This window comes from Nomascus leucogenys, chromosome 9, assembly GCF_006542625.1.
Source record: "Nomascus leucogenys isolate Asia chromosome 9, Asia_NLE_v1, whole genome shotgun sequence".
In the NCBI taxonomy this organism is placed as follows: Eukaryota; Metazoa; Chordata; class Mammalia; order Primates; family Hylobatidae; genus Nomascus; species Nomascus leucogenys.
The window spans coordinates 114,232,644-114,250,066 of record NC_044389.1 but is presented as its reverse complement, the minus strand read 5'-3'; the positions used below and the strand labels follow the sequence as shown (position 1 = coordinate 114,250,066).

General features: G+C 50.2%; 1 protein-coding gene and 1 long non-coding RNA gene across 6 annotated transcripts in view; one reads left to right on the top strand and one right to left on the bottom strand.

The window, feature by feature from the left end:
* The window catches only part of LARP4B (La ribonucleoprotein 4B), a 120,932-nt gene extending 116,455 nt beyond the window's left edge, over nucleotides 1-4,477 (bottom strand). For 4 of the 5 annotated variants that reach the window (XM_030819377.1, XM_030819381.1, XM_030819379.1 and 1 more), the window contains exon 1: nucleotides 4,200-4,477. The gene's annotated coding sequence lies outside the window, so the exon portion shown is untranslated. Of the gene's footprint in view, nucleotides 1-3,341; nucleotides 3,720-4,199 lie in introns of those variants that run through there. The other variant, XM_030819378.1, reaches the window with a different exon arrangement.
* A 1,287-nt stretch (nucleotides 4,478-5,764) lies between these two features.
* On the top strand, nucleotides 5,765-16,893 carry LOC105738232. Its single transcript, XR_001113993.2, has 3 exons — nucleotides 5,765-5,853; nucleotides 16,336-16,388; nucleotides 16,630-16,893. It is a non-coding gene; the product is annotated as an uncharacterized LOC105738232 (long non-coding RNA).
* The last annotated feature ends 530 nt before the right edge of the window (nucleotides 16,894-17,423 follow it).

The window sequence follows — 17,423 nt, the reverse complement described above, 5'->3', positions numbered from 1 at the left end:
TAATCAAAATAACTCTAGAAGTAGTTACAAAGATATCAACAAGCATAAGAGCAAAAAGTTTAAACTGAACTAAACTCAGACCTGATGAGGTTAACTCTCTGAGTGCCTCATTCACTTCGTACTCTGAAATAAGCTTTTACAGAAAGAGGAGAACTCTTCACGTCAATAAAGTTCTACAAAAGAGCATAAGCAAGCAAACCCTTACAGCGGTGTCTGTTTTTAACAAGGTATTTTCCAAAAACATGACATCAGTGTTCATGTCTTCTCCCCATTGGAAAAAGGTTGTTTTGAGAATTTTGCAGAAGAAATTACAAGAATATACTCCAAGATTTTTGTGCAATTTATCAATCTGAAAAGAATATCCCTAAATCTGACAGAATCTATAAGAGTACTGTATGCATGATAAAAGCATATTTAAAACTTGTATCTTTGGCCGGGTGCCGTGGCTCACGCCTGTAATCCCAGCACTCTGGAAGGCCGAGGGGGGCGGATCACTTGAGGTCAGGAGTTCAAGACCAGCCTGGCCAACATGGTGAAACCCCATCTCTACTAAAAATACAAAAACAAAAAAAAAATCAGCCAGGTGTGGTGGTGGGCACCTGTAATCCCAGCTACTCGGGAGGCTGAAGCAGGAGAATCACTTGAACCCGAGAGGCGGAGATTGCAGTGAGCCAAGAAGGCACCATTGCACTCCAGCTTGGGCAACAAGAGTGAAACTCCGCCTCAGGAAAGAAAAAAAAAAAAACTTGTACCTTTAACGCTAGGATAAAAACAAATGAAACTGATTGATGGTAACACATCTATATAGAGACCCTAACATAGACAACACGTTACTAAAATTGGAAGACCTAGATTATAATCCTAGCTATCACTATTTTGACGGAAAATATGAATTTTAACATGACAATGAAGTAACAGTGAAAGGAATTTGTCAGCCACTCCTTGGCTGGTAACATCTACCATAGCCTATCACTACAAAAACTTGCAAATCTATGTAGAGTAGCTGCAGCTACCTGAAGGCACTGTTCACTGTAAACACCATTAACAATCTGACGTCCCAATTTGCATGTTTTGGGGGTAGGGGGAGACAAGGTCTCACTGTTGCCCAGGATGGAGTGCAGTGGCGGATCATGGCTCACTGCAGCGTCAACCTCCCAGGCTCAAGCGATCCTCCCACTTCAGCTTCTCCAACAGCTGGACTACAGGTGTGAGCCACCATGCCTGGCTAATTTTTTGATTTTTTGGTAGAGATGAGGTCTCTCTATGTTGCCCAGGCTGGTGAACTCCTGGGCTCCTAAACTCACCTAGGCCTCCCAAAGTGCTGGGATTACAGGAATGAGCCACCTCACCCAGCCTGCACGTATTTTAGAACTACATTTTAAGATAATGTGAAGACTGCTTCATAAAAACAGCTTAAATATATACTTGTCAAAACTTGTGCTTATGGAAATTGCATTAAATTCAATAAATTCTTTAAATCTCACTTTTAAAAAGGGCAATCTTCCCGAACATTAAACCAAATTACATTTCTCCCTGAATTTGCTGCCACTTAATTTCAGCTACTCTTCTACAGAACTGTACCCATGTTATCTTTTTTTCTGTCTGGTTCCTACTCAAATATAGTGGAACTGCTTTCTCCAAATATGCATTCTGTGCTCAGAAGTTGTTTTCTCTGCCCAGATACATGTAAACAAGCCAAAAAATAAAACAAAAACAAAAACAAAAAACAAAACTTTCTGCTAATAAATTGGCAGCTACAAGGTAAAATATTTTTAAAATTCAGTAAGCTGGGCGCGGTGGCTCACTCCTGTAACCCCAACACTTTGAGAGGCTGAGGCAGGTGGATCACTTGAGGTCAGGAGTTCGAGACCAGCCTGGGCAACATGCTGAAACCCTGTCTCTACTAAAAATACAAAAATTAGCCAGGTGTGGTGGCACGTGCCTGTAATCCCAGCTACTCGGGAGGCTGAGGCAGGAGAATCACTTGAAGACCTAGTAGGTGGAGGTTGCAGTGAGTTGAGATCGTGTCATTGCACTCCATCCTGGGTGACAGAGCAAGACTCCAACTCGGGGGAGGAGGTGGGGGAGAAAAAAATCAGTAATAGTAAAAATAGCAAAAACAGCCTACATTTCCATGTTTGTGTTACAACAGTCCTAAGAAAATGAGATCATCATCATCCCCCTGCTACAGTTGAGAAAATGTAGGCAACACGAGGGTAACTTCTAATGAATAAGCCATGCCTTTGTTTCATGTAAATAAGTCAACTCACGTTAACTTTTCAAAATACCGGATAAAATTTCTTTCTTTTTTTTTTTTTTTTTTTTTTTGAGACGGAGTCCCGCTCTGTCGCCCAGGCTGAAGTGCAGTGGCGCGATCTCAGCTCACTGCAAGCTCCGCCTCCCGGGTTCACGCCATTCTCCTGCCTCAGCCTCCCGAGTAGCTGGGACTACAGGCGTCTGCCACCACGCCCGGCTAATTTTTTGTGTTTTTAGTAGAGACGGGGTTTCACCGTGTTAGCCAGGATGGTCTCGATCTCCTGACCTCGTGATCCGCCCGTCTCGGCCTCCCAAAGTGCTGGGATTACAGGCGTGAGCCACCGCGCCCAGCCGATAAAATTTATTTCTAACCAATGCAAGTTTCAAAGATAAGTATACAAATTAAATTTCCGATTAAATAATAAGCTTGTTAATCTGATGCCTTTCGGAACGCATTTCACTTAGCAAACCTCAATTAAGCTATTTCTTATATGGTCTGATTACAAAACTGCCTTTCAGCATATTAAATACAAGGAGAAAAAACTGAAAAGCCACAACCATTTCAACTTCTGTAAATTACCCTGACTGTAATGAGGGGCGCCAGGCAGGTTGGGGAAGTATGGAAATTGCACACTGCACACACCACCTGACCACCAAGAAAAAAGAGGACACCACTCTTCCCCCACTGTGGTCTTCACAAACTACAACTCAGCCCCTATTTCAAGTGCATTTAAATATTCAAACAACTGAAACTAAGAGAAAAAAACTTTCGAAAGGGAAAATAACTTGTCTGTCCCCTTCAATGTTCACCTTGGAGTTGCTCTTATCTCTAGAAAAAGGCCTCACGCATACTGTTTATACTTACAAACTCCACTGCCCTGTCAAGGAAAACCATCCTGTTTCCTCAGTTATCCAAAACTTCAAACTTCCAATTTACTATTAAGACAAGTTATTGGGCATCTACTTAGAGAATCTCAAACGAAAACCAGATAGGAGGTAGTTTTCTACAGTTAGCTTTCTCAAGTTTCATCTCAGCCAAGTTTTAAGACCGTTTTACGTAAAAATAAGGGGAAAAGCAAAATTACATTCGCATGAAGTTTCGATGCACAACGGCACTGAGACAGAATGACTCTTAACGTTCCCAAGCGCACCCTGAGAGGCAGGTGCAGCAGCTTTGCGATGGCTCCTCTGCCGCCCGTGTATCCCGGCCCCAAGACCAACACAGGCAATCTTCACATCTGACTTTATTTTTTTAACTCCTTCAGATCCACCTCTGCTCAAGTCTATCAAGAGGAAAACAGGAGCGTTCCAAACACACACCGAGCAACAGGATCCCAACTTCCTGGTTCTAAAGGAATGCGATGCCCTGATGACCCGTCCCGCCCCGCACCCGCACGGCCGCCTACCGGGGCTCCGGCGGGACCGAGGGGCGAGCGGCAAGGCTGGAGCCGCACTGCGGGTGCCGGCGCCCGCCCGGCCTGGGGGCGCTCGCGGCCCGCGACCCCGGCCCCGCCCAGGCCCTGCCCGACCCCCGTCCTCGCCGGCCTTGGCCCAGCCCCGGCCACCCGACCCTGACCCCAGCCCGGTCTTCCGGACACCCAGCTCCGTCGACTCCCACCTCGCCTCAGCGGGTCCTCCTCAGCCCCGGCCCCGGCCTTCCCCTGCCCCGGCCCTGGCCCTCCTCAGCCCCAGTTTTCCCCTGCCCCAGCCCCGGCTTTCCCTGGCCCTGGCCCCGGTCCTCCTCAGCCCTGGCCCTTCCCGTGCCCTAGCCCTGGTCCTCCTCAGCCCGGCCCCGGCCTTCCCCTGCCCCGGCCCCGGCCCAGGCCCGGCCCTGCCCGCCGCGGCCGCGTCCTCCGGGAAGATGGCGGCGCAGTGACAGGCGGCGCGGCGCGGGTCCGAGCTGGGCCGGGAGGGACCGCCCGCCGCGGCCCAGGGTGCCTCACCTGTCAGCGCCGCCGCCCCGCCCGACCGGCCGCCCGCGGGCTCCTCGCCTCAGCCCCGGGGCCCGGCGGCCGCGCCACACGCGGGGACGGCGAGGAGAGAGACGGCAGGGAGAGGCGGCGCGGCCGGGCCGGGCCGGGCCGGAGGTAGGGGAGAGGGCGGGCGCGAGCTGGCGGCGGTGGCGGCGGCGGATTCTTCCCCTTTCGGGCCCGAAAATGTCTCAACCCCGGGACTCCAGATCCCCAACGCTCCTTCCCGTTCGCATGAGAACACACAGCTCCCACTTCCGGGGCCCTGCGGAAGTCCCGCCCCCGCGCGGACCCGCGCCCCGCGCCCTGAACTCGCGCACTCACCCGCCGGTCCCGCGGACTGGCGCTCGGCACCCGGGAGAGCCTCACGTCATGGCGTTGCGGCGCGCTGATTGGGCGCACCCGACGCCCGGCCCGCCCCGCCGCCTTCTTGGCCTCTCCGCGCGTACACCCTGCTCACGGCCTTGCGATTGGCGCGTGCGCGCACATCGCCCCGCCCCGCGCACGCCGCACGTCCCGCCCCGCCCGCCGTCCCCGGCGCGACCAGAGCGCCTGACGCTGCCGGGCCGTCTGGGCCCTGACTTCCGGAGGGTTGGGCCCTGGTCCTCCGCCACTGCGTGCGCCCCTTAAAGACCCCTGCTCGCTGCCCAGGACGGACGGCGATCCCGGCCCTAGCCCGTCCCCAGACCCTGGACCAAGGCCCCGGCCCTGCCCTAAACCCCCCATCCGACCTCCGGGACCCAGGCCCAGGCTCTGCCCCGAACCCCATACCCGGGACCCAGGCCCTGGCCCTGGCCCGAACGCCCCACCCCACACCCAGGACACAGGCCCCGGCCCTTACCCGAACTCCCACCCCACAGCTGGGATCAAGTTCCCGGCCCTGCCCCGAACACCGCACCCCACACCCGGGACCCAGGCCCCGGCCCTTCCCCGAACTCCCACCCCACAGCTGGGATCAAGGTCCCGGCCCTGCCGCAAATGCCACACCCTATACCCAGGACACAGGCCCCTGCCCTGCCCCGAACTCCCACCCCACACCTGGGATCAAGGTCCGGGCCCTGCCCCGAACTCCCCACCCCACACCCGGGACCCAGGCCCCGGCCCTGCCCCAAACTCCCACCCCGCACCCAGGACCAAGGCCCCAGCACTGCCCCGAACGCCCCACCAGGGACCCAGGCCCCAGCCCTGTCCCAAACTCCTGCCCCACACCTGGGACGAAGGTCCCGGCCCCGAACTCCCAACCCCACACCCAGGACCCAGGACCCGGCCCTGCCCTGAACTCCCCACCCTACACCCGTAACCGAGGCCCCGGCCCTGCCCCGAACCCGCGCCCCACATTCCTAACCAAGGCCTCGGTTCAGCCCCGGAATCCCCAACCTCACACCTGGGATCAAGTCCCCGGCCCTTCCCCAAACCCCTAACCCATACCCGGGACCAAGGCCCCGGCCCCACATTTCCCAGAGGCGCTGGGGTTGGGCCCACGTTGGAACCAGTCAGATGCTCTTGGTAGCTCAGGGAGGCGTTCACACTCCTGCCGGTTCCGTGAGCATGGTGACGACTCCGAACTATAGCAGCATACTTTACCTACCCCTGATCAGTTTTATGGAAGAAAAGGAAACCAAACAAAGTATGTTGCATTTCCCTTAAGCTTGCTGCCTGATTTCCTGGTTTCTGCTCTGATTGGCTACATATACACATATATCGATTATTCCAAATTTGAGGTTTTTTCCCCCATTAAAACGGCTTTTCAGGGATACCATATTCATGGTTAACCATGTACCTGTGCTTACAACTGCTTTTTTAACTTTGTTTTTTGATACAGGGTCTTGCTGTATGCAGGTCTGCACTCTGAGCTCAGAGTGCTGTCCCGGGCCCCCAAAATCTGGGATTAGAGATGGGAGCCGCTGTCCCAAACCTGTGCTTGTAATTTTTCCTACTCAGTGTTCAAATGCTGACAATTCTACATTTTGGAAGAAAGCCTCTCTGACTTCCCATAGTGGGTAGACTGTTGACATCAAGGTTGGGTGCCTTCTTTGTGAAACCTTGTTGCATCCTAGCTTTAAGGGAATTTGCAAGTTAAATAATTATATTCATAACAATGTTTTTAAAGAATATTTAACGACATACGACAGATTTCCTTTAATATTAAAAGCATATACATATTTCAGAAAACTTGCTTACCTGGACAACCTGCCCTGCCCAGTAGGCCATAGTGTCCTTGCTTAGGTGCCTGGTTCCTTTACCTCCACGGATCACCTACAGGAGCTTAATCTTGGTTCATAACATTGCCAAGCCCATTGATGTGGTATAAGTCTAGGAATTCTGCCCCAAAATTGGTAGGTTAAACTTTTTTTTTTTTGAGACTGACTCTCCCTCTGTCACCCCAGCTGGAGTGCAGTGGCATAATCTCGGCCCACTGCAGCCTTGGCCTCCTGGGTTCAAGTGATTCTCCTGCCTCAGCCTCCTGAGTAGCTGGGACTACAGGCGCCCGCCACCACGCCCAGCTAATTTTTTGTATTTTTAGTAGAGGCGGGGTTTCACCATGTTAGCCAGGATGGTCTCGATCTCCTGACCTCGTGATCCGCCCGCCTCAGCCTCCCAAAGTGCTGGGATTACAGGCGTGAGCCACCGTTCCCGGCTGGTAGGTTAAACTTCAATCTTTTTTGTCTGTGTCTACATTCCAGCAGACGTGTATGTCTTCTCTATTATAAAAGAAAGTAATGGGATGGGTTCAGTGGCTCATGCCTGTAATCCCAGCACTTTAGGAGGCCAAGGCAGGCAGATCGCCCAAGGCCAAGAGTTTAAGACCAGCCTGGGCAATATGTCGAAGCCCCATTTCTTTGAAAAATTATAAAAAAGTAGCCGGGCATGTGGTGCATGGCTGTGGTTCCAGCTACTCAGGAGGCTGAGGTGGGAGGATCACTTGAGGTTGAGGCTGCAGTGAGCTGTGATTGTGCCACTGCATTCCAGCCTGGGTGACACAGCAAGACCCTGTCTCAAAAAAAGAAAAAGAATAAAACTAAAAGAATTCCATCTCTTACTTTCTCTTCGTATTGTGTAATCCTTCCCAACAATCAGAACTGGGCTTTTTGTTCCCTCACGATCTTCTTTTTTTCAAACCTGTGTTTCAGAAGAAACATCCATTTTCACCTTGAGATGTGAGGTTATAACATGAAATACATTTTCATGGCATTTCTACTTAGACAAGATCAGTTTTTTAAAACTTTAGTATAAATTTCTCAAACCATGGTCAGATACTCCCTCATTTCCCATGTCAAGTGGTTACACATTCTGTCAATCCTACTTAAAAACTCTTTCCTTCTCCCCCTCCCTCCAGTGGTTTTGCCTGTTGTTACTGCTCACCTGGTTTGATTCGGTAGCGTCGCGGTTGGTCTCTGCTACGGTCCATGACTCACAGTGCCAACACACGTTTCCTTAAAAAGCCTCATCACCATCCTTCTGCAATGCAACCTTCACCGGCTCCCTGTTGCCTGCCCAGGAGGGTAAAGTCCAAGTTCTCCTGTGGAAAGAAGACCCTTCACACGCTAGTCCCAGCCTGTCTTCAGCCCAGTCCCTTATGTTTCCTTTCCTGCCTTATCCTAAGACACCCTTACCTTCCAATCACAGTCACTTTCCGAGCATTTTTGAAGGTATTGAGGGAGTTGATGAGTCTACACTTGAATAAAATACAGACTTTACACTCCAGACTGCACAGTTGACAGGTAAGTCCACAGTTCATAGTGTGGACAGTCCTATACAAAGAAATGGAGAGGTGCCCCAGCTGCAGACGCTGCGCTGCTCTGGAAGTCGAGGGCGGCATTCTTTTGGAGCCTGAGTACTTAGGTCCTAATGGGTGTGAGTCCCCTGGCATCAAATGTGCTTCCTCTACTTGGATGTCTCCTTCTGGCAGAATCTCACTTATTTTTCAAGTTACAGCCCAAATGTCAACCATTGAAGTCTTTTAGACAGTTGATTTTCCTTCTGGGCCCTATTAGAAGCACTCTTTGTAGCGCTGTTGAGCTTCATCACATCATACAATTTTCAGCTGACACTACTGTCATCTCAAAGAAATGGTCAGGCCCCAAGGGCAGAGGTAGCGAGGGCAGTGATCTTGGGACAAAGTCTCTACCGAACAAATACAGCATGTGTATTTCTCTAGCAAAGGCCTACATTTCAACTGGTGTCTGAGAACATTTTTTTTTTCTTTTCTTTTTTTTTTTTTTTTTTTTTGAGTCTCCCTCTGTCTCCCAGGCTGGAGTGCAGTGGCACAATCTTGGCTCACTGCAACCTGTGCCTACCGAGTTCAAGTGATTCTCCTGCTTCAGCCTCCCGAGTAGCCGGGATTACAGGGATGCACCGTGACGCCCAGCGAATTTTTGTTGTTTTTTTTGTTTTGTTTTTTTTAGTAGAGTCAGGGTTTCACCATGTTGGTCAGGCTGGTCTCGAACTCCTGAACTCAAGTGATCTACCTGCCTCGGCCTCCCCAAAATGCTGAGATTACAGGTGAACATTCTTTTCTTTTATCCCCAAGCATTTTCTGTGAAAAAATAAACACCACTTCTCCATTGTGTAGCCGCGCAAAAATTTATTTCTGATGATTTAGGACTATTCCTTTGCCCATTGATTAAACAAATATTGACTGAGTACCTACTCGGTCTCAGGGACTGCTAATGCTGCAAAGACCAGGGGAGCATCACAAATGAGAAGCAGGTAACCAGGGATGGAGGGTGAGGATGAGGGATGGAAGGTGAGGTGAGGCTGTGTAGAGTGCTTGGGTGGCTCACAAGCGGGGTCCAAGCCAACTTAAGAAGGAACTAGAAAACGATGACTAAGCCAGGGCCAGAGACAACCATCCATGAGAAGGACACAGGTGGGAAGAAGGAGGCAGTGAGTCACGATTTACTATGAGGCAGGCCAGACGCAGTAGCTCAAACCTATAATCCCAGCATGTTGGGAGGCCGAGGTGGGTGGATCATCTGATGTCAGGAGTTCGAGACCAGCCTGGCCAACATGGTGAAACCCGTCTCTAGTAAAAATACAAAAAAATTAGCTGAGCATGGTGGTGGTTGCCTGTAGTCCCAGCCACTCGTGAGGCTGAGGCAGGAGAATTGCTTAAACCCAGGAGGCGGAGGTTGCAGTGAGCGAGATTGTGCCATTGCACTCCAGTCTAGGCAACAAGAGTGAAACTCTGTCTCAAAAAAAAAAAAAAAAAAAAAAAAAAAAAAACAGATTTACTAAGAGGCAAGAAAGGCCCTTAGAAGGTTGTGCTGTGAAGTATCTCCAGCCACAAAAGCCACTCCAATAGAAACACAATAAGGAACTGGCCTAAGCAAATTAGGTGGAAGTATTAAAATGAAGAATGGTGGTAATACATTTGAATACTCTGAGTAAAAAAGAACACATGAGCTTTTACAGATACTAAGAAATATACATGAGTGAGTAAGTAAAAAATATAGCAATGAGGAAGGAGAAAAGAAAGCTCTTCTTTACAGTAAAATGCTGACTAATATATGAAGAAGAGTTTTTTTATTTTTATTTTTGGAGACAGGGTCTTGCTCTGTCGCCCAGGCTGGAGCGCAGCGGCGCAATCCCAGCTCGCTGCAGTCTTGACCTCCTGGGCTCAAGTGATCCTCCCGCCTCAGCTTCCCAAGTAGCTAGGACTACAGGCATGCGCCACCATGCCCAGCTAATTTTTGCATTTTTTGTAGAGACGAGGTTTCATCATGTTGCTCAGGCTGGTCTCGAACTCCTGGGCTGAAGCAATCCGCTTACTTCGACCTCCCAAAATGCTGGGATTACAGATGTGAGCCACCACACCTGGCCAGAATTATTTTAAAAATCACTATCTTGTAACCACCAGAATTATGACAGGAATCACAAATGAATGTTAAAATCATTGGGTGAAATTCTGTTGAGGATATAGATTATGTACACCACCTCAAAGCTTATTAATTGCTTGTTGCTTATTAATTTCAAAGGGAAAGGAGTATTTTTACAGTGAACAAATATGTTAGACCCCATATGAATCAAGTAATCAACATTAGCATCACTAATAATGGTGGCCTGACCCCTCCCACACACACCACTACGTGTCTGCCTTAGTTATATGGTATTCCGGCTAAAATTCACAAACTTATCGTGAGGAACAATCAGACAAACTCAAATTGAAGGACGTTCTGCAAATGGCCCATAATCTTTAAAAATGTCAAGGTCATAAAAGACAGTGAACACTTGAGGAAGTTTTCCAAATTATAGGAGACTAAGGAGAGAACCCAAGCACGACGTGAGCAATCCTAGATGAGCTCCGAGGTCAGAGTAAACATTTGCTGTGATTAACATTACTGGATTTTATTTTATTTTTATTTATTTATTTGGTTTTTTTTTTTTTGAGACAGCGTCTTGCTCTGTCTCCCAGGCTGGAGAGCAGTGCCATGATCTCGGCTCACTGCAACCTCCACCTCCCGGGTTCAAGCAATTCTCGTGCCTCAGCCTCCTGAGTAGCTGGGACTACAGGCACGCACCACCACACCTGGCTAACTTTTGTATTTTTAGTAGACAGGGTTTCTTCATGTTGTCCAGGCTGGTCTCGAACTCCTGGACTCAAGTGATCTGCCTGCCTCAGCCTCCCAAAGTGCTGGGATTACAGGTGTGAGCCACTACGGCCGGTTTGGGATTTGAATATGGACTGTGTGTCAGTCTTCTAACCAAGGCTAAATTTCTTGAATTGGTTCTTTTTTTTTTTTTTTTTTTTGAGACGGAGTCTCGCTCTGTCACGCAGGCTGGAGTGCAGTGGCGCGATTTGGGCTCACTACAAGCTCCGCCTCCGGGTTCACGCCATTCTCCTGCCTCAGCCTCCGAGTAGCTGGGACTACAGGTGCCCAGCACCACGCCTGGCTAATTTTTGTTGTATTTTTTAGTAAAGACAGGGTTTCACCATGTTAGCCAGGATAGGCTTGATCTCCTGACCTCATGATCCGCCCGCTGCGGCCTCCCAAAGTGCTGGGATTACAGGCGTGAGCCACCGCGCCCAGCCGAATTGGTTCATTGTTTTATGGCTGTGTAAGAGAATGTCTTTTATCTTAGGAGATAGCAATGAATTATTTAGGGGTGAGAGGTTAAGATATCTGCAAGTTTCTCTCAAAAAGTTTAGTGAAATATACACACACATATGAATGTGTGTGTCTGTATATATGTGTCTATATACACAACTCTCTCTCTCTCACTCTCTCTCTCTTAGAGAACATGACAAAACCTTAATTGGTAAATCGAAGGGTAGGATATATAAGTGGCTGCAATTTGTCTGTAAACTTGTAATTCTTCAAAATAGAGAGTTATCTTGTAGAGACACATACTGCAGTTATTTATTAATGCCATGGTATTATGTTTAGGATTTTCTTGTAAATAATCTAAAGAGGAAGCAGTTGGTAGAGACAGGTAACAAATAATGGACAAGCTGGTGTGGTGAAAATTATTGAAGCTGGGTGCGATGGATACAGGCGGGATTCCTGACACTCTTCTCCCTGCTTTTGCATGTTTTAAATTCCCTATGGCAATAAAAACATAGCAATGAGATGGAGGATTTTAATTCGTCATAGACATTCCATGACAGTGTATGGCTCAAAAAGCAATCAGAGAGGACTCCACCCTTCCTGGCTGTAAGAAAGAGCTCTGGGTCTCCCAGCCTGGGAAGCCAGGGAGGCTGCAGTGGAGTTGAATGAGGGAGTCCAGCTCAGGCGAGGAGGGTGCAGGCTTGGCGGGAGGGGATGGCACAGGAGGGAGCAGCCAGGGATGAAGGAACCTCATGGGTGAGGCCTGTTAGGAGGTTTAGGGTCTGCAGGAACATGGAATTTTGGAAAGACCCTCTCTAGGGGGAGATGAGAAACTGCTGTGGTGTATTTTGTAACTCTCTAGGGCTACAGCCTTTGCAGAAACCCACATTAAAAGCCTAGGCTGCCCTGAAACGGCTTCTTGAAGCTGGATGTGTGTTTCCTTTGAAACTAACACCACTCTGGCCTAAGATGTCTGGGGCTGCAGCTTATATTCATGTGATTTCTTGCAGAAATCTGCTGGGGTGTTTAACTTACATAGCACCCGTCTGCACATAGGCATAAAATTATCTTCTAGGCCTGAGAAAAGGCTGCACTTGCACCTTGATGACTTGCCTGGCCATAGCCCTCATAAAGAAGAGGAATGAGTTGACGAGACATGAGATTTGGGAAAGACTCCCCAGTTGAGGATTGGATGTTTCAGGAAGATGCAGAGAACGAGACTTCATAAGCACCTGGAGAACTGGCAAAGTGGACATTGGTTTTAATCCAGCATCTCTGGAGACTTGCCTTTTTTTTTTTTTTGAGACAGAGTCTTGCTCTGTCGCCCAGGCTAGAGTGCAGTGATGTGATCTTGGCTCACTGCAACCTCCAGCTCCCAGGTTCAAGCAGTTCTAGTTGCCTCAGCCTCCTGAGTAGCTGGGATTACTGGCATGTGCCACCACGCCCGGCTAATTTTTTTTTTTTTTTTGAGACGGAGTTTCAACTCTTGTTGCCCAGGCCGGAGTGCAATGGCGCGATCTCGGCTCACTGCAACATCCACCTCCCGGGTTCAAGTGATTCTCCTGCCTCAGCCTCCCGAGTAGCTGGGATTACAGGCATGGGCCACCATGCCCGGCTAATTTTGTATTTTTAGTAGGGACGGGGTTTCTCCATACTGGTCAGGCTGGTCTCAAACTCTTGACCTCAGGTAATCTGCCTGCCTCGGCCTCCCAAAGGCTGGGATTACAGGTGTGAGCCACCACGCGCGGACTTAATTTTTGCATTTTTAGCAGAGATGAGGTTTCACCATGTCGGCCAGGCTGGTCTCAAACTCCTGACCTCAAGTGATCCTCCCACCTTGGCCTCCCAAAGTTCTGGGATTGCAGGCATGAGCCACCACGCCCAACTAATTTTTGTATTTTTAGTAGAAACGATTTTGCCATGTTAGCCAGGCTCTTCTTGAATGCCTGGCCTTAAGTGATCAGCCTGCTTCAGCCTCCCAGAGTGCTGGGGTTACAGGCGTGGCCCACCACACCCAGCCTTGACTCTTAAGGGGGATGAGTGGTGGGTTGCAGTGGCTCACGTCTGTAATCTTTTTTTTTTTTTGAGATGGAGTCTCGCTCTGTCACCGGGCTGGAGCACAGTGGCGCGATCTCGGCTCACTGCAACCTCCGCTTCCCAGGTTCAAGTGATTCTCCTGCCTCAGCCTCCCGGGTAGCTGGGACTACAGGCACACACCACCATGCCCAGCTAGTTTTTGTATTTTTAGTAGAGACAGGGTTTCACCATGTTAGCCAGGATGGTCTCGATCTCCTGACCTCATGATCTGCCCACCTTGGCCTCCCAAAGTGCTGGGATTACAGGCGTGAGCCACCATGCCTGTCCCACATCTGTAATCTTAACTCTTTGGGAGGCCATCAGTCACTGGGAAAGGTGATGAGGATGCAAACTCCAAGGTAAAGTTCCAGCCTTCAGAGCATGTGATGAAGCAGGAGCTGAAACAACACATACACCCAGGCTTGTCAGCAGTGCAGCAGGGGCTGTGATGAAGGAGCACAAGGAAGGGGGGACCAGATGTGTGTGTGTGTGTGTGTGTGTGTGCGTGCGCGCACGCAGGGGGCACCTGCACAGAGGCCAGGTGTGTGTGTGCAAGGCTCCTGCCCTGCCTGGGTGTGTGTGTGGGGGGGGGGGGGGGGGGGGGGGGGGGGTGTGTGCGAGGGGCACCTGCCCAGAGGCCGGGTGTGTGTGTGCAAGGCTCCTGCCCTGCCTGGGTGTGTGTGTGTGCGAGGGGCACCTGCCCAGAGGCCGGGTGTGTGTGTGCAAGGCTCCTGCCCTGCCTGGGTGTGTGTGTGTGCGAGGGGCACCTGCCCAGAGGCCGGGTGTGTGTGTGCAAGGCTCCTGCCCTGCCTGGGTGTGTGTGTGTGCGAGGGGCACCTGCCAGAGGCCGGGTGTGTGTGTGCAAGGCTCCTGCCCTGCCTGGGTGTGTGTGTGTGCGAGGGGCACCTGCACAGAGGCCGGGTGTGTGTGTGTAAGGCGCCTGCCCTGCCTGGGTGTGTGTGTGTGTGTGCGCGAGGGGCACCTGCCCAGAGGCTGGGTGTGTGTATATGCCTGGCCTGGGGGCATGGGAACGTGGCCGGGGAAGGGGGGCGCCTGCCCAGAGAAGGCCCCAGTGTCTGAAGTGGGCATGAAGAGCCCAGCAGCATTAGAGGAGCAAGGACTGACAGGTTTCCCTCAGTGGAAAGAAAGTTTCTGAAACAGAAAAATAGCACGGGCATTTGTGGGGTACATAAGAAAGAGACAAAATGGAACCATTTGGGCCAGAAGGCATGACGGGAGAAGTGGCGGGAGCCCAGGAGAGGTGTGAGTTAGTCTCATCCTGGGGTGGCCGGTCAATGCCAGACTGTGCCCAGGAGGCCACTGCGAGACTTTGAAAAGATGTTTCACATAGAAATTACTGCATTCAGGTGACAAGCAGAGGTTGACCTAAACACTGCAGAGAATGTTGGATGGCAAGTTGGGACTTAAAATCTTGATTTGGCAAATCACAGGCTCAGCTGGAGAGGCGAGTGTTGGCCAGGACATGGGACCACTTCCTCTAAGACGGACAGGAGCTCAGAGCCCTGGACTCCAGTTTTGTGGACGGGGAGGTCAGGTTGTTTGCTGAAGATGAGGGTGGGCCGGTAGGGTGGAGAAATGATGGGGTCTGTAAAAATGCTTGAGGCAGGCCAGGCGCGGTGGCTCACGCTTGTAATCCCAGCACTTTGGGAGGCCGAGGCAGGCGGATCACAAGGTCAGGAGATTGAGACCACGGTGAAACCCCGTCTCTACTAAAAAATACAAAAAATTAGCCGGGCGTGTTGGCGGGCGCCTGTAATCCCAGCTACTCGGAGAGGCTGAGGCAGGAGAATGGCGTGAACCCGGGAGGCGGAGCTTGCAGTGAGCGGAGACTGCGCCACTGCACTCCAGCCTGGGCGAAAGAGCGAGACTCCGTCTCAAAAAAAAAAAAAATGCTTGAGGCAGGTGCTTGGAGGAGGACGGACGTTTGCCAGTGTCCACTTGTGTCCACTTCATTGCCCACTCACACCTGTGGGTGCTGGGGACTCAGCCTGTTCTTCCTCCTCTTCAGAGTTGCCACCTATTGTGTTCATGGAAGTCCTTCTCCGACCCTCATTTAAGACCAGCTAACCAGGGAGAGTTCCGATTCCCCATAAGCTTACTTTGTTTTTTTTGTTTGTTTGTTTGTTTGTTTGTTGTGAGATGGAGTTTCACTCTTGTCGCCCAGGCTGGAGTGCAGTGGCATGATCTCGGCTCACTGCAACCTCTGCTCCCGGGTTCAAGTGATTCTCCTTCCTCAGCCTCCTGAGTAGCTGGGATTACAGGCGCCTGCCACCATGCCCGGCTAATTTTTGTATTTTTGGTAGAGATGGGATCTCACCATGTTGGCCAGTCTGGTCTTGAACTCCTAACCTCAGGTGATCCGCCCGCCTAGGGCTCCCAAGTGCTGGGATTACAGGCGTGAGACACTGCGCCCGGTCTGATCTTGTTTTTTAAGCGATTGCAATTCTACCTGGTGCTCTGGTGATCTGGTGTTCCACGGCCTGTTTACCAGAAGAGCAATGCTTGTTGTGCTATTTTGTTATTTCAGTTATTTTTTTATTTTTTATTTTTTTGTCTTTTGTTTTGTTTTGAGACAGGGCCTCAGCTTGTCACCTAGACTGGAGTGCAGTGGTGTGATCATAGCTCCCTGCAGCCTCTAACTCCTGGGCTCAAGCAATCCTCCCACCTCAGCCTCCTAAGTACCTGGGATTATAGGCTCAAACTAGCATGCATGGCTCAGTACATTTTTTAAAAAAATCCGAATTATGTATATCTTGAACTATACCTAGACAAGTATACATTGGTTGAAATTTTGAGGTGAACAAATGTTCCACTGTTCAGAAACATTCTAATCACATTCTCCACTGTTTGAAATTCCCCAAGGTATCTATTTTTGCCTTAATTTATATTCCCTATGTTAAGAAGGGCATTTGAACACATTTTCAGGTTTGTTAGCTATTTCTATTTTTCCCTTGCCTGTTTAGATCTAGATTTATTACAAGAAGTCCACGATGGAGACAGCTCAAGAATGGAAGAGGTGAGAAATAATTCTGTCAAGGAATATGGAGGGTGTTGTAGGGAACAGGGAGATGAGGGCAGAAAAGGGATTGAAGCTGCCCAATTGCGTGACTTTCCCAGGAGCCCGACCCCTCACTGGTTCCAGTACCAGATTCCATGTTCCTCCTCTCCCCCAAGTTTTCTCTCCAGAGTCAGATGCATTTCCCTAAAATAATTTATTTTAACCAGGATCTTCTTTTATGAATGTCCTATTTGCACAGACTCAAGCCCAAAGATCAGAAGAACCTCTGTCCTGGAAGTCGGTTCTCTTTCCAATGGAACAGCCTCTGCAAAGTGTACCACATTATGAGTTAATATATCTCTTTTTTAAAAAGAAAAGTACTGATAAGCCACTGATGTGGTTTAGATGTGCGTCCCTCCACCCCCACCCACAGTCCCATGCTAGGAGTGTCACTCATATTAAGCTTTGAATCAATGGGGAACCCATACAGGAAGATCATAATAAATACGGAAAATTCTGATAATGTTGTGATTCCATGACATAGGAAAAGAACTTCCCTCTCCTGAAAATCTCACTCTGAGGGGAGCCAGCTGACATGTCTTAGGCCTCCCTGCACCCCTGGGAGAGGCCCACATGGAGAGGAGCCCACAGCCAAGGAGGCCTCATGGAAGTGGACCCTCTAGCCTCACTCCAGCTTTCAGATAATCACAGCCCAAGCTGACTCTTTTTTTTTTTTTGAGACAGAGTCTCACTCTGTCACCCACGCTGGAGTGCAGTGGCATGGTCTCAGCTCACTGCAGCTTCCGCCTCCTGGGTTGAAGAGATTCTCCTGCCTCGGCCTCCCGAGTATCTGGGATTACAGGCACACACCACCACCTCTGGCTGATTTTTGTATTTTTAGTAGAGACAGGGTTTCATCATGTTGCCCAGGTTGGTCTTGAACTCCTGACCTCAGGTGATCTGCCTACCTCGGCCTCCCAAAGTGCCGGGATTGCAGGCATGAGCCACCGCACCTGGCCTCACAAGTCCTTTTTGAAACCACAGATGGGCACT